Source organism: Drosophila mauritiana, chromosome 2L (assembly GCF_004382145.1).
Source record: "Drosophila mauritiana strain mau12 chromosome 2L, ASM438214v1, whole genome shotgun sequence".
Classification (NCBI taxonomy): Eukaryota; Metazoa; Arthropoda; class Insecta; order Diptera; family Drosophilidae; genus Drosophila; species Drosophila mauritiana.
The window spans coordinates 2502046-2515095 of record NC_046667.1 but is presented as its reverse complement, the minus strand read 5'-3'; positions in this window follow the sequence as shown (position 1 = coordinate 2515095).

Sequence of the window (13050 nt, the reverse complement as noted above, 5' to 3'; positions counted from 1 at the left end):
TACGTCAGAGCAAGGGGCTAAGCTGGGCTCTACTTTTTCAGTTCCCCAGATTTGTACTTTCCTGCTTCTCTGCGCCGCTTTTGTTATTTTTATAAGGCGCAGGGATTAAGTGGATTTTTAAGTAGCAGCAGCAAAAGTGGCCACTGGCTACGGATTAGGCTGTCCTGGCGACACAATTACATGCATGTTGTTCCCCTCGAAAGCGTTTGACAGCAAATCAGGAGTGGACTTCACCCTCGGCCAGAATAGCACGTGTTAATGGCTGGAGGTCCTGAGCTGAAGTACCCCCGTATCGGAGTTGCAAGATACGATCGTGTGGCAAGTACCCGTTACGTGTTGCAGAACCTGGAAAATTATAGGGTAGGCCCTCGTTTATGATATAACTCATGTTTTTGTTTCCCTGGTTTTAAATTAGCATATATTTAATTCAAACCCTACCCTATATCTTTCGTATAGATTTTCTCTGCCTGTAATTCGGTTTGTCTAGCCAATCAATCCGAAAATGTATTTGCATAAACTGTGGGGATTGTGAGTTCCATTTTGGCTGCCTGAGGCAAAGGCAACGAGAACTCTGTTGGATCAATATGCATCATGGGTTGATCCCTTCTGCAATTGTAGTACTACCCCAAATCGGTGTCATAAAAGTGACGAAACTACAGCAGTTTCTGAGATGGCTGTGGGTTCAATTTGCCCTCTGATTGCCCCAAATTAACCGACCATTCGGTTCACCCTTTTCCTTTCCGTACCTCAGAACCACTTGAATCCGGGTGTGGGGACAATTGGGGCGATTTGGCAATTGTCCATTCTGGCCGCTATGTGTGCGCCTCCATCGCTGACAGCCAGTTGTCAGTCACTCAATCAGGCATTCAATCAAGCAATTTTCATACAAACACTCTGTGAAAGTTGCGGACCCGGGAACCCTAAACTTTGATTTGCCATTTTGACACGACGCTTAAATTGGAATTTTTGCGTTCGGCTTTGTCAGCTGGGTGGTCAAAAAATCAGAGATGAGATAAACTGAACTAGTTTCAAGAACTGGTATTGAATTTAAAGTTGAGCTTTCTTGGTAATATGAAGGGGTATAAACTGAAACACTTCAATTGTTCTGGATCAGTACAGAAGTATTTGCTGACCTAAAGATATATAGTTCCTGAACTTCGTCGACCAACTCCAATGCCAAAAGGCATTTGTACTGTGTTGATTCGCTTTTAAGTGACGCTTTTGGCCTTTAAAAGCAAGCTCGCGGCTGCCAAGTTTTTTTTTCGCGTCCACTGCAGAGTTATGGGGGTCAAAAAGGACTAGGGAAAGCAGGTGCAGATCAAAGGATTTCCCAGGACTAGAGTTTACACTAGGAAAATTCTTTTGATATATAACTACTATTTCAATTGGCTTCAATTTGAGTAACAAACCTTTCAGTATACTCGTATGTGCCGTTAAGACCACAAACTAATAACAGTAATAGTAGTAATATGATACTTTTTAAGATACTTACGGTATTTGTTTCCGTGTAAGAGCCAGCAGCCGAAGCGTTGGAGGCTTGGAGGACATCGGATCGGTATCGTCCTCGCCATCAGCATCGCAGTTGCAATCAGCTTAACAGTAACTAGAAAATAAATTGCATTCGATTTTGTTGTTACTGGCCCTGTGTTCTGCGTTCTCCCCGCTGCTCCCGCTCTTTGTGTTCTGGCTTTGGCGCTGTTGCGGGCCTTATCTGCCGGTTTGGGCCAGTTTGGGCCGGGACTGGGCTTTGGCCAGATGCGTGATTGGCCAGCGCGGAAAACAGACGCAAACAAAGCCCGTCGGAGAAGAGACGAGCCAGCAAAACTGCCAGCTAAGTGAAAAATGCGCTTTGGGTAACAAAGCAAAACACGGCCAGAAAAAAAAGAAAGAAAGCGAAAAATCGGGCCAAAACAAGAAGGAAATGCGGAAAAGCAAAGGGATTGTTGCTTTTGTTTTCTTTCCGCAGGCTTTTAATGCGATTTTTCCCCCAGTTGGCGGTGATGCAGTGATTTTGCCCGGCTTCGGTGGGTAACAAATGTTGCCGCATTAAATAATGCCAGAAAGTATTTTTTAATTGAATTCTGCTTTCGCTGCTTGCTGCGGTTTTTGCCGCACTTGCTGCATTTATCACACCGGACAGCTATTGATATTGACGATGTTCTGGCCATTACATTGTGAGCCAGCAAATTTTGAACACCACTAGTTTGGGCCACAGTGGGCAATGCCACATCTATGATTTTCATTTGAATTTTTAAATATATTCTAAAATAATAATAAATAATAGTATCATTAGACAATTGCCTTGTATGCTGCACAGATATTTTGACTATTAGAGCCACATAAAATCCTGTGAAGAAGAGCTCTTTTAGCCCACTTTACTAAATGGTTATTTTATTTTACATTTTTCCGCCGCTTTTATTGCCCACAGGAGAGTGGGAGCATTTGTTGGACATTTCGGAATTTGAATGCTTTGAAGTTGGTTTTGCGGCAGCGCTGTCAGAGTTCGCAGTGGCCATTAAAAACAGACTGGAGGATGGGTGTTGCAGAGTAAATCAAATTTTATTACCTAAGCGACAATTATTCTGACCGCAGAAATCAAAACGAGTGGCGAGCGGAATGGCAAAGGTCTCGGTTTGTTTTGCATAAATAAATTCAGAGCTACAAGTGACGACCGCGAGCGCATCATGATTTATGCGGGGCAGACGCCCACTTTCGTTTTCCGACTGGGACACCGCTGCGTATGAGTTATTTTAATTACAATAATGGCTTGTCAATTACCAGGCAACGTGGCACCGTGTCAGTTTTCGGTTGTTGGGACATCCATTTCCCCATGCTCTAATTAATTACTCTCCGAAAATGCCATTAATTTTGGTTAGAAAAAAATACGATACATGGTATTCGACTTAATACAATTAATTACTGGGTATCGTTTCAACTTCGATGGAAACAATTGTGTGGCAGTTTAAAATATTTCAATTAAAGCTTGCATAAGCTAATTAAAAGAATCCACGAAGCACAGATATATTTATTTAAATAGGGGGGCTTAAGTGGGCGTGGCACTGTGGAGGCGTGACACGCGCACACGCAATCAGTTTTTAAGCCTTATTTGTTAACTTTAATGCGCAAAGAAAATGGCTAGTAGAGTGAACTAAAGCCGATGTGGGCGTGGTCGAAGGGTGGAATGTAGTGGATGGTGAGTACACTGAAGGAAAAACTAACAGCAAACTGATGTAAAATAAATGGATATATAAATGGGATTATTATTAATGAAATTTGGCTGCGAATAGCTATATTTCGGAGGCTTTGAAATACTTCATTTTTTCTCAGTGTACGCATGTGGGCTTTGCTTGTTGTGCGCGGCAAATGAAGTGCGCTTTTTGCTGTGCACAAAAGGCAGAGGCAAGCATAATTGCCAGTAACTCTGTGGAAAGGGGAGATGGGTGGATTATGTGGCTATGAAGGTGGTTAGGGCGTAGGAGTGGGCGTGGCATCTTGACACACGATAGTAAAAAGTATTAAAAGCTGAGCTAGCCGTTCCTAACATGCGATATTCCATTTGATATAAAGCAGGACTATTTGTTTAATTAAGTTATTTATGTGGGGAACTTTTTAACCAGGAAGTAATAGCATATTTATGAATATCCACTTTGATATCTTGTTATTATAAAACATTCATACCCACACTCATTTCCTCTGCAGCTTCGAATGTAATCTGTTTAAAATGAATATCACGTCTCATGTATTCCAATCAAGGTGCTGATGTCAACTTTATTAGGCATAAGCCACTTGAGCTCCCTCCGCAAGTCCCCTCACCACTCGAAAATACTTGCCCAATCAATCTGACAGCTGCTTAAAGTTTTCCCAGGCTTTTTGTGCATCCTGGCTGAATACACATATTTTATTAAATGTTTGCTCTGCTTTCGCCCTACCAACAACGCACAAAGCACAGATGTGTGTGTGCGTGTGTGGCATTGTTTATTTTTACTGTCAGTTGTCAATTATTTTTATTGGCAGGTATTATTTTGTGTACACATTTGTATGCAAATTGTCAAGCACACGCAAGTGGAAGGAGTCGCAAGTGGCATTTATAAATTGCGGCATCAGAGTTATGGGAGTGCGAGTGCGCGTGCTAGTGTGAGTGTGTGGTGTCCTGAGTGCGAGAGTGTGTGTGTGCGTTTGCTTGTATTGCTGTGTGTGTGTTTTGTGGGAGCGTCTAAACTTGCATGTCATTGCCGCTTAATTTGTTTGCTCGGTTTCTGTTTGTCGTTCGGCGCTGCTGTTGGCACACAGATTTTGCGGCGGGTAAACTAGCGGGTGGGTGCGTCAAATAAAAACTTTATGATTTAATCCTGCAGTGCAAACGCTTGTTGAACTAGAAAAGAGTATGAACAGCTGGTAGCAGCTAATTTAAAATGCATTTATTAGTAAGCAGCACATTATGTTTTATTAGTTAGTTAATTTGATTCATTTCAATTGCTTAGCACTTAAGAATGGTTGTCTTAACTTAAGTTGTTGATAAAATGATTCATTTTTTAACAGCTTAAAACCTTTTTTCCATTGAGAGGCCAATGCTCAATGAAAGACTGCCTACAATGTTCGAAATGACTTATTCAAAGTCCGTGACCTCTGCCCCCGCGATTCCCTGAAGCGCAGCTGTCTTCCGCCGTTGATGGCGACTTCATTAATGCAGACGCATCTCTTGAGTGGCAGCTTCGGGCACACGGCGTTTCGCACTCAGCCCTTCCTTTTGTATCCTGCCACCCATTCAGTTGCGAACCATGCAACAAATGCATATCCATCGCCGGCGGGGGGAGGGGAATCGGCATCGATTGCGATTGCCAGTGGCAAACAATTTGCAATGCAACAGGAAACAATTGAATTTGCATAAAACACATGACCATCGTCAGTTCGCCGATTCTGCACTTGCTAGCACTTCACTCATTGCGTTCTTGTGCCATTTCATGCACTCCTGTTACACGAACAGTGGAGCCTTCGGTTGGGGCAGGGGTGGGGCCCGGATCAGAACATCGACTGTTGCTCGGCAAGGACTCACCACCGGATGCCTGATGGCTCCTTAATGAGCCGCGCTGCCCCAAGCTCCAAACACGAAGCTCCAAACAGCTGGCTCTAATGCAGATTGGCTGCACAGTGGTATGTATCTAATGAATTGAAAAGATAAATCAATATCAATATCGATATATTCTAAGATAGTGAATTATTGCATATTACCTCAAAGAAAGTAGTTTAGTTTTTTATTAATTTTATTAATTCTAATACAAGATTTAAGTATTGAATTTTTCCTCAGATTCGACACAGCTTTCCCTCTGTTATTTTCCAATGATTTTCAGTCACGCACGGGTCGCGTAATTTTTGCACTCAACATTCCATTTTCCACTTTCCATTTTCCCTCGCGGTCGCGCTGCTGATGTCATTTTCATTATTTGTATGTAAAAGCGATTTTCCGGATTTACTTTCAACTTTGCGCTGTTCCTGCCAATTGGCCCCTGGCAATTCCAATGCAAATTGCGAATTTTGAGCTGTCAAATTAAATTACATCGACAAGTCGGGAGGACGCCGGTCGACAAAACAATTGGCCAACAAAGTGCAAATCATTTTCTGAGTAGCAGCAGCAAAGCGTAGATTTCCTCTGAATGGAATACGAGCTCGAATTTCCCAGCAGCGTGAGTGTTCTCCCCACTTTTGGTATAAGAAACGCGCGAGCTGGGATACCTTAATCTGGAGTGGTGGGGTCCGTTTCCCAGGAGACCTGGGCGGTTAATTAGCATTTCAGATGATTTATGTGGGCTGAACCGGGCGAAATATGTTTCTGCAAGTGTGGGAGTGTGTGATAAGAAAATATGCTTAGCGTTTTGTCGGAACCAAATTGCGTCCGTTGGCACAAAAGTTAATGTCCTGTAACGACTCGAAAAGGGTTTCTTTTGGCTGTTCGTGGGCCAATGTTGTTGTGGCCCATTTAACACTATAAAATTATTATCGTGCATATTGAAAGGGCCGCCAGGGTGAAGGCAGCAAATAAATTTGGGCCCCAAAAAAAAGGTTGCCCCAAAAGGCGTTGGGAAACCATTAGCATAAATTCTGAAAGCAGGGCTAATATTCTGGGCGGTTCCCTCTGCCTTTTTATCAAGTTGTCGCCGCAATAAAAACGTTTAGTAATTATCAGGAAAAATAAAAAATAAGTATAAAGGGAAGGCAGCTCAATGTGTGAGCATGTCGATAAGCGGCGAACTGAAACTCATGACATACTAAAGTCTACTAATATAGTTATCAATGGCTGCTTGTGTGTGTGTGTGTGTGTGTGTCAGCACGCTAGTTCGCCTCATGTTCGTCTAACTCTTTCGATAAGTTCAGACGACGAAAACGTTCAGATCGTACAGTTAAAAAAAGGACTCACTCAAATGCATTTAAGAAAATTAATTACTATAATACATTTCTGAGCGTAGGAAAAATAATGTTATCAGACCCAGATAACAATGCCTGTTAGTCAATTAATCATTAATAAATTAAAAATTGCTTCAAAAGGTGTTGAAATACTTTTTCGAGTGCAGTGGAAAGCGAAGGAAGCATAGAAAAGAGAACTTTACAAAATTGTCTGGTAAGGCAAAGTTGTCAAGGGTTGATGTCCTCGCACGCACACACGTGCCCAAGCACATCCACGCTCTCACACCCACACCCACACCCACTCACACACACACGCCCACAATTGCCTGAAGGTGTTCGATTTTCTTGTTAGCGGCAGGTTTTTCAAATTGCCAAGCGACAATATCCATCTTTGCTGGGTGGGAAGTGGCAGCAGGAAGTGGAAGTTAGGAAGTAAAATGGCGGAGTATGGGGAGCCTGATGAATAGGGGCGGAGTGGCTGGAGAATGGGCTCCGTCTGACACCTCGGGCCTCATAACGAACCAATTGAGTGCAATTTCAGAATATTATTACGTATACGTAGTGTGCGCCCGCTTGCGGTTTGCCGGGAATAGTTGACAACTTTATGGTCGCTTGACTCGCCTAATGAGTTTTCCAGCAAATTTTAATTGAATTGCGGCGCCAGAGAGTATGGCTAAAATATGTGAACAGGTATTCAGAGCCAAGAAAGCCAGTTCGTCTATAAAGTTTGCTGTGAAACAGCCTGTCTGAAAGAGGCAGGCGACAGGCGAGTTCATAAATTAAGAAAACAAGTAGTTTAAGTTTAAAATAAACCTTAAACCTTTCAAAGGTAATTTTGAATTGTTCTTTACTTCTTTGTCGATTAATTTTGGGCTGCCAATATTTCATGTTCGTGTTAGGGCGCCGCACGTTTCCAGCTGATATTGAAAAGCATTAGCCTGGATTTACCGAAATGTCCTTCTTGGTTTTCCTCCTCCGTTGTCATTTCGTGGCATATCCTGCGGCGCCAGCAGGAAAATGCTTTGCGGTCCAAAGCCGCGGTCTCTGGTAGCTCCTGACGTTGACATTGCTGACGTGCCTGGCGTTGTGAACTGGAGCTGCGAGCGGTAAATAAACAAATAAATGTTTAGCCAAGGAGCCCGGCGCCTGTCTGCCCGCCTGTGTTTACACACTGCTGCATTAATGCGGCGGGATGTGGAGGATGCCGTCCTGCAGGACCTGATTTAGAATGCAGAGGCGAAAGCGAAAGCACAAAAACTTCGCTGTCACAACTTGTTGAACATTGGGCCATGATGATTTTAATTTAGATAGAGTTTGGTAGGTTAACAAGATTACGCTTTCATTCACCACAGAACAATATTTAAATGCATAGCAAAGTTTTTTAAAGTTCATAAGGAAATGGGATTTTAATATTCAACAAAATATGAAACATTTTATAGCAGGAATGGAATTTTAATCAAATGATTTTCTTTGCCAATTAATATTTAATGCCTGAGTGCGTACACCGAAAACGAAATGTAAATCATCCGATAAAACGAGTATATTGTGATAAATGCAGACAAATTTTATACTTGTAGAGGATGTCATACTTATACTAATTTTCCAAAATATAAATCTATATTATCTTTTACATAGAGCCATAATGTTGTATTATTTATTCATGTAAATTAATTATTGAATTGATGCATTTTAATCTAGCGCACTCATCAGTTTGATGAGTGCAAAGTGTTCAACCATGACTGCCTTAAATAAACTGCATTTTTCATACTTTTGATTGCCAGCTGCGCTAATTCCCACACAAAACTTAATTTAATTACGCAATTTCCATGGTATTTGTTGGTAGAATGTGCCTTTACATTATGATTGCATGTCCATATGTGTCCATTTCGATCGGCCCCGTTTAATTTGTAATAATTTCTATTTGACTAGGTGAAATCAATAAACATAAACTCTATTTCATTGAAAGTGAAAAATGTTTATTTCCACTTGATTCTATGCATAATTTCAATTATTTTTACCCATTTGTGGTGGTTCGTTCTCTAGTATTGCCGGTTTTTGAGTTGGGGCTTGTGTTTGACTACATAATGAAAATGATTTGTGTGCCAGATTTGGTGTTTGTCTGCGTTTATGGCCCAGAACTGTGTTGGCCACACTCCAGCGGCCGTTTGCATAATAAATGGCAAGTCGGTATGAAATAAATTACAAAAGTCCAGTGGTGGCAAAACCGGGGGGCTGGTAAAATCCGGCTAGAATAAACTGGAATCAGGTAACCGAAAATTACGTATACGACACGTGCGCCCGAAAAAGAGACTACAACCAACTAAACATAGAAAAGCACAGAAAACAACAGACAACAGATTAGCCAACAAAAATGACAATTCATGTTGGCCATGTAGCTGTTGACTCGGCTTTCATTTGCGATTACAGCTACAGCCACAGCTACAGCTCCGCACAGGAAGCTCACTTGAAAAGTCATTAAAAAATATGACAAATTATATGCGGAGAGCTGCCGGGCAACTTTCCCAGTCATCCAGCCGCTGCTGGCTGGCAATAAACTAAAGTTAGCAGCTTAACAAAACAATAAATGAAGTTGGCAAATGCGATTGTTGTGCCTCAAACGGAAAGTGCAAAAAATGTGCAAGAAAGTAGTGGAGAGACAGGACAAAAGGCGAGCGTGAAAGTTTTCCCTCGGGAAAAGGAAAAGTTCGGAGACAGCGAGAGGTGGCTACAAATTTGCTCCTCAAATTGCTTTCACGCTCCTTGTATTTAAGTTTCAAGTTGTGCTTCTGTGCGGGTTTTCCTGCTCCATTCTGCTTTTCCTATTGACTTTTCGCTTTGTGCAAAACAATTTGTGTTGCCTAGTTTTCGGGGCAATTAGTGGGCGAAGTGCGCAACAGGTGCACCAGCTCATTGCGAATTCATTGCAGGCGCACGATTCAAAGACAAAACGGAAAAAGGGGGGATTTGTGATTTCCCTGATGATTGTGGGCCATCAAGGTTGCGCTGGGGCTGCATATGTATTCACGTCAGGCAAACGGGGCTCATAGAAATGCATAGCAAAGTCGGATCCAGTTGCTGGTGGCAGTGAAAGGTTAAAGTAGCTCGAGGAAAGCTTTCCACTTTGCCTGGGTAACTTGAGATACATACTCAGCTGCGGGATATTCTTGGAACCTTAATTTAGAGCAACACCATTTCAAGGCCAAGTTGTTTAGGAATTCGAAGAGGCTAGATTACAGATTGTGTAACTGGATTTCCACTGAAGCACAAGCAACTATAATCCATCGCTACAGATTGACTGGCTTTCTTTTTCGATTAGAACGCCAAGCTAACTTTTTTGTCCGCCAATCATATCTGAATATTGTATCTTTATCTGCACCATTCGCACTCGTTCTCCACAGCAGAGAACTCTATCGCAATTCCCGCAAAATCAACTGACTTGCCGGGAAGCGAAACTTTTCCAGCTACAAATTGCCATACTCTTGGCTCTGGCTTACGGCCAAGCTGGGAAAACCGTAAAGGAGAGGGAGGGCAGGGAAAGCTGGGCAGGGAAAACTGGATGGAAAAGCGATGGCCAAAAGTCGTGCTGCCATTCCATGTGGCATTTTAGTGGCCATTGCCAAGCAATTTATGCAATGTTTGCTTGCCGAGCACGAATTGCAGCATTGAGATTTGCAGTTCGATTCGATGTTCGAGCAGCTGCTAAAAATTGGCCAAAATGCAAATGCTAAACGGTAATTAAAGTGCAGATGGAGCAACTAAACGAATTTATGGCGGCGTAATAATTTCTCAATTAAATTTTAGATTCTGCCCCGGCAAGGAACACCCGCAATGGGCCAATTTATTGATAGTAATTGGAAAATTATGCACAAAGGCGTGCAAAAATGGCAGAGCAAAGTGCCCAGCGACCCGCCATCGATGGTAATGTGAACCACACGTGAATCCTCGTTACGGATACCCACATAGCCAGCTATCCTGCTGCAGCTACAGCTACCCGGAGCAGCAGCTCATTTTTAGCCGGAAATGAACTAGAAATGTAGCCGAAAGCAGCCGCCACTGGCAGAACGACTCTTGTGGTAAATCGGAAAATAGTTGCCCAGTGCCGCCCGTTCGCAGCCCACAGAGGAGGAGGCCCAGCCCAGCGAAGGATCCTCCAAAATGACTGCGAGTGGGTCAAAGCGAAATTAAATTGAATTTCCGCCTAGCCCGTTGCTACACGTGACTACTATTTTAGAGCTGAAGTAAAAATATGAAAATTAATATATTTTTAGGACGAGTGAAAATACCAGAAATATTAGGAAATATATATAAGAAATATTTTAAATATATTTTAAAAATATTTAGAAATTTTGTACACATATAAAACTACTTCTAAATGACCCTCAATGTTAAAATAATATAAAATGCATTACTAAATGATGGAAAGCAAGTTCTTTTAACTTATATCAAATAGTATATACAGATTTCATTCCATTGTGGGCTAATTTTAGCTGAAGCCAAACCATTAAGATTTTCCCAGATTATTAAACTTTAATGCCGCCAAATAGCCACCGTATTCATATTTAATCAGAAAACTGAAATGTATTTGTAAAAGGGATTTTCTGATTTTTTTTCAGCTACCAAAGCTGCTGTTCTTTCGTTTCTTTCCCAAAAAGTCGCGAGAGCGTGACAATCGTAATGAAAAACTGATGTCAAAACAAACACACACACGGCCGCACACACACACACAGACACATGTGAAGAGGGGCAGGATTGAATGCAGGATAGAATGAAATAGTGTCGAGTTTTTGCCAGCCTTGTGTTTTATGCAAATTCTTTTCGCTCACCTCAGCTCGACGGAGTTTGCTGTTTGGCCAGGTGAAAGGGGGCGGGTGGGCGTGGTTTGTGGGTTGTGGGTGGGGCTTAGCAAAGAACACACAGCTTTGAAGTGCAGAATAAATAAAATGAATGAGCTGCCGAGTGTTGTGAGTGCATAATGTAGTAAGCGGACAGGGTCGCAGGCGGGGGGATATATTTTAAATGGTCTTTAAGTGTCAACCAACTCCAACTAGGAAATTTTCCTGTCCACCTACGGTAAGGAAAACTAATGGACGTGGCTTAAAACATGTTTGCTTTCTTGAGATGGATTCGAAGACACTATTTGCACTCTTAAATGGTTATTTTTGTAGGTCGCAGTAAGTAGAAAAAGTAAATACCCCCTTTACTCGAGCATAATATTTTTAAAAATATATATTCGAAAAAAGCTGCTAATAGAACTCTTCATTCGCCACGTGTAGAAATCATCACAATACTTTGGCGAATTCGAATTGATTTATGCCTTGCCAGGCGGGAAAGTTGCGAAAACAATTGCAAATGTGGAAATGGAGTGCCGAACCAATTGTCACCAATGTCTAGGCAATATGCCAGCCATTGCTGGCTATAAATCAATGTCAATCGAATCCCGGCAGTCGGGCATCAATCAGGCGCAAAGTCAATCAAAAAATTGTAAACTTCGACCGGCCCAAAGCCGGGAACAACATTTTTGTGGTGTCACTCGAGAGACTTGGCCCAATGTCTCATTAGAGTGAGTTGTTAGTGTTTCCACTTCCGTTTCCGCTTCGGCCAGGGCATAAATCATATTTATTAGAGACTATGTGTCGATTATGTGCCACAAATCAAAAACGCACAAATAACAATTCGAGAGCACCGAAAACACTGATGGCGAGAGCGAAGAAGACTTCCTGATTTTCCAGGGCCATAAATAAAATTTCGCCATGCAAAACCAATTCGATGTGAGCGGCCAATTGCTCCAGAGGCAGGAAGTGATTGATTTATGTCCGCCTGTTGATCGAAGGGCGGGCTGGCTGGGAACCCCTTTGGCCACAGTTTCGGTTTAGGTTTTTATACGCAAAACCAAATGTTTTATTGATGATGTGCCATGCAGGCGGCAATTGTCGGATCCTGGCCAAAATGGCACTGCACTCTGTTGGATGACCGACCGGTTGTTCGATGGCTTTTTGCCGGCTCATTGCCCCGGTAATTGATACGCTTCGCCAGATATTTTAGTCACGTTCCCTAACTAACTTTGCCAAACAATTAGTTTCAGTTCTTTTCCGCGCGCAAAGTTTCGCCAAAGTTTTCCTGGCATTTTCCTCTGGCTTTTCCAGCTGCGTTTCCGCCCTGCAGGCTGTTGCTTATCACAATCCGCTGCTGTTGCTTCAGTTGCTTGACAATCAACTTTTGGGGCGACAGTTCAGTTTCCCGATCGCCGGACAGCGGCCACGCACATGCCGCCCCAAAGAGTGAAAAATCGCACAGTAAAGCCCCAAAAGGGACAAGTATTGTATGGCGGCATGTAACTGGAAGTCTGGCAAATGGCGGGGGAAGTAAAGTCCTGATGAAAATATATGAAGCCAGCAGCACTTTTTTTGTATCTTACCATTAAATTGAAAAGTGTCTTTCTTTAAATTGTTTCCTTATGCGCTTTAAAACGTAAGATAAATCTATTGTGCCACCGCTTCTCTCTATTGTTCACCTTTTGAATGACAAAGATGGCTTGGTTCGAATTACGTCTCCAACTTCATCATTATCACAGTGTATCGTCCATTGAGTAAATCCCCTGCACATTTGTACAGTACGAGTAAGCACCAGAGAGTAAGGAAAACAAAACGAAAG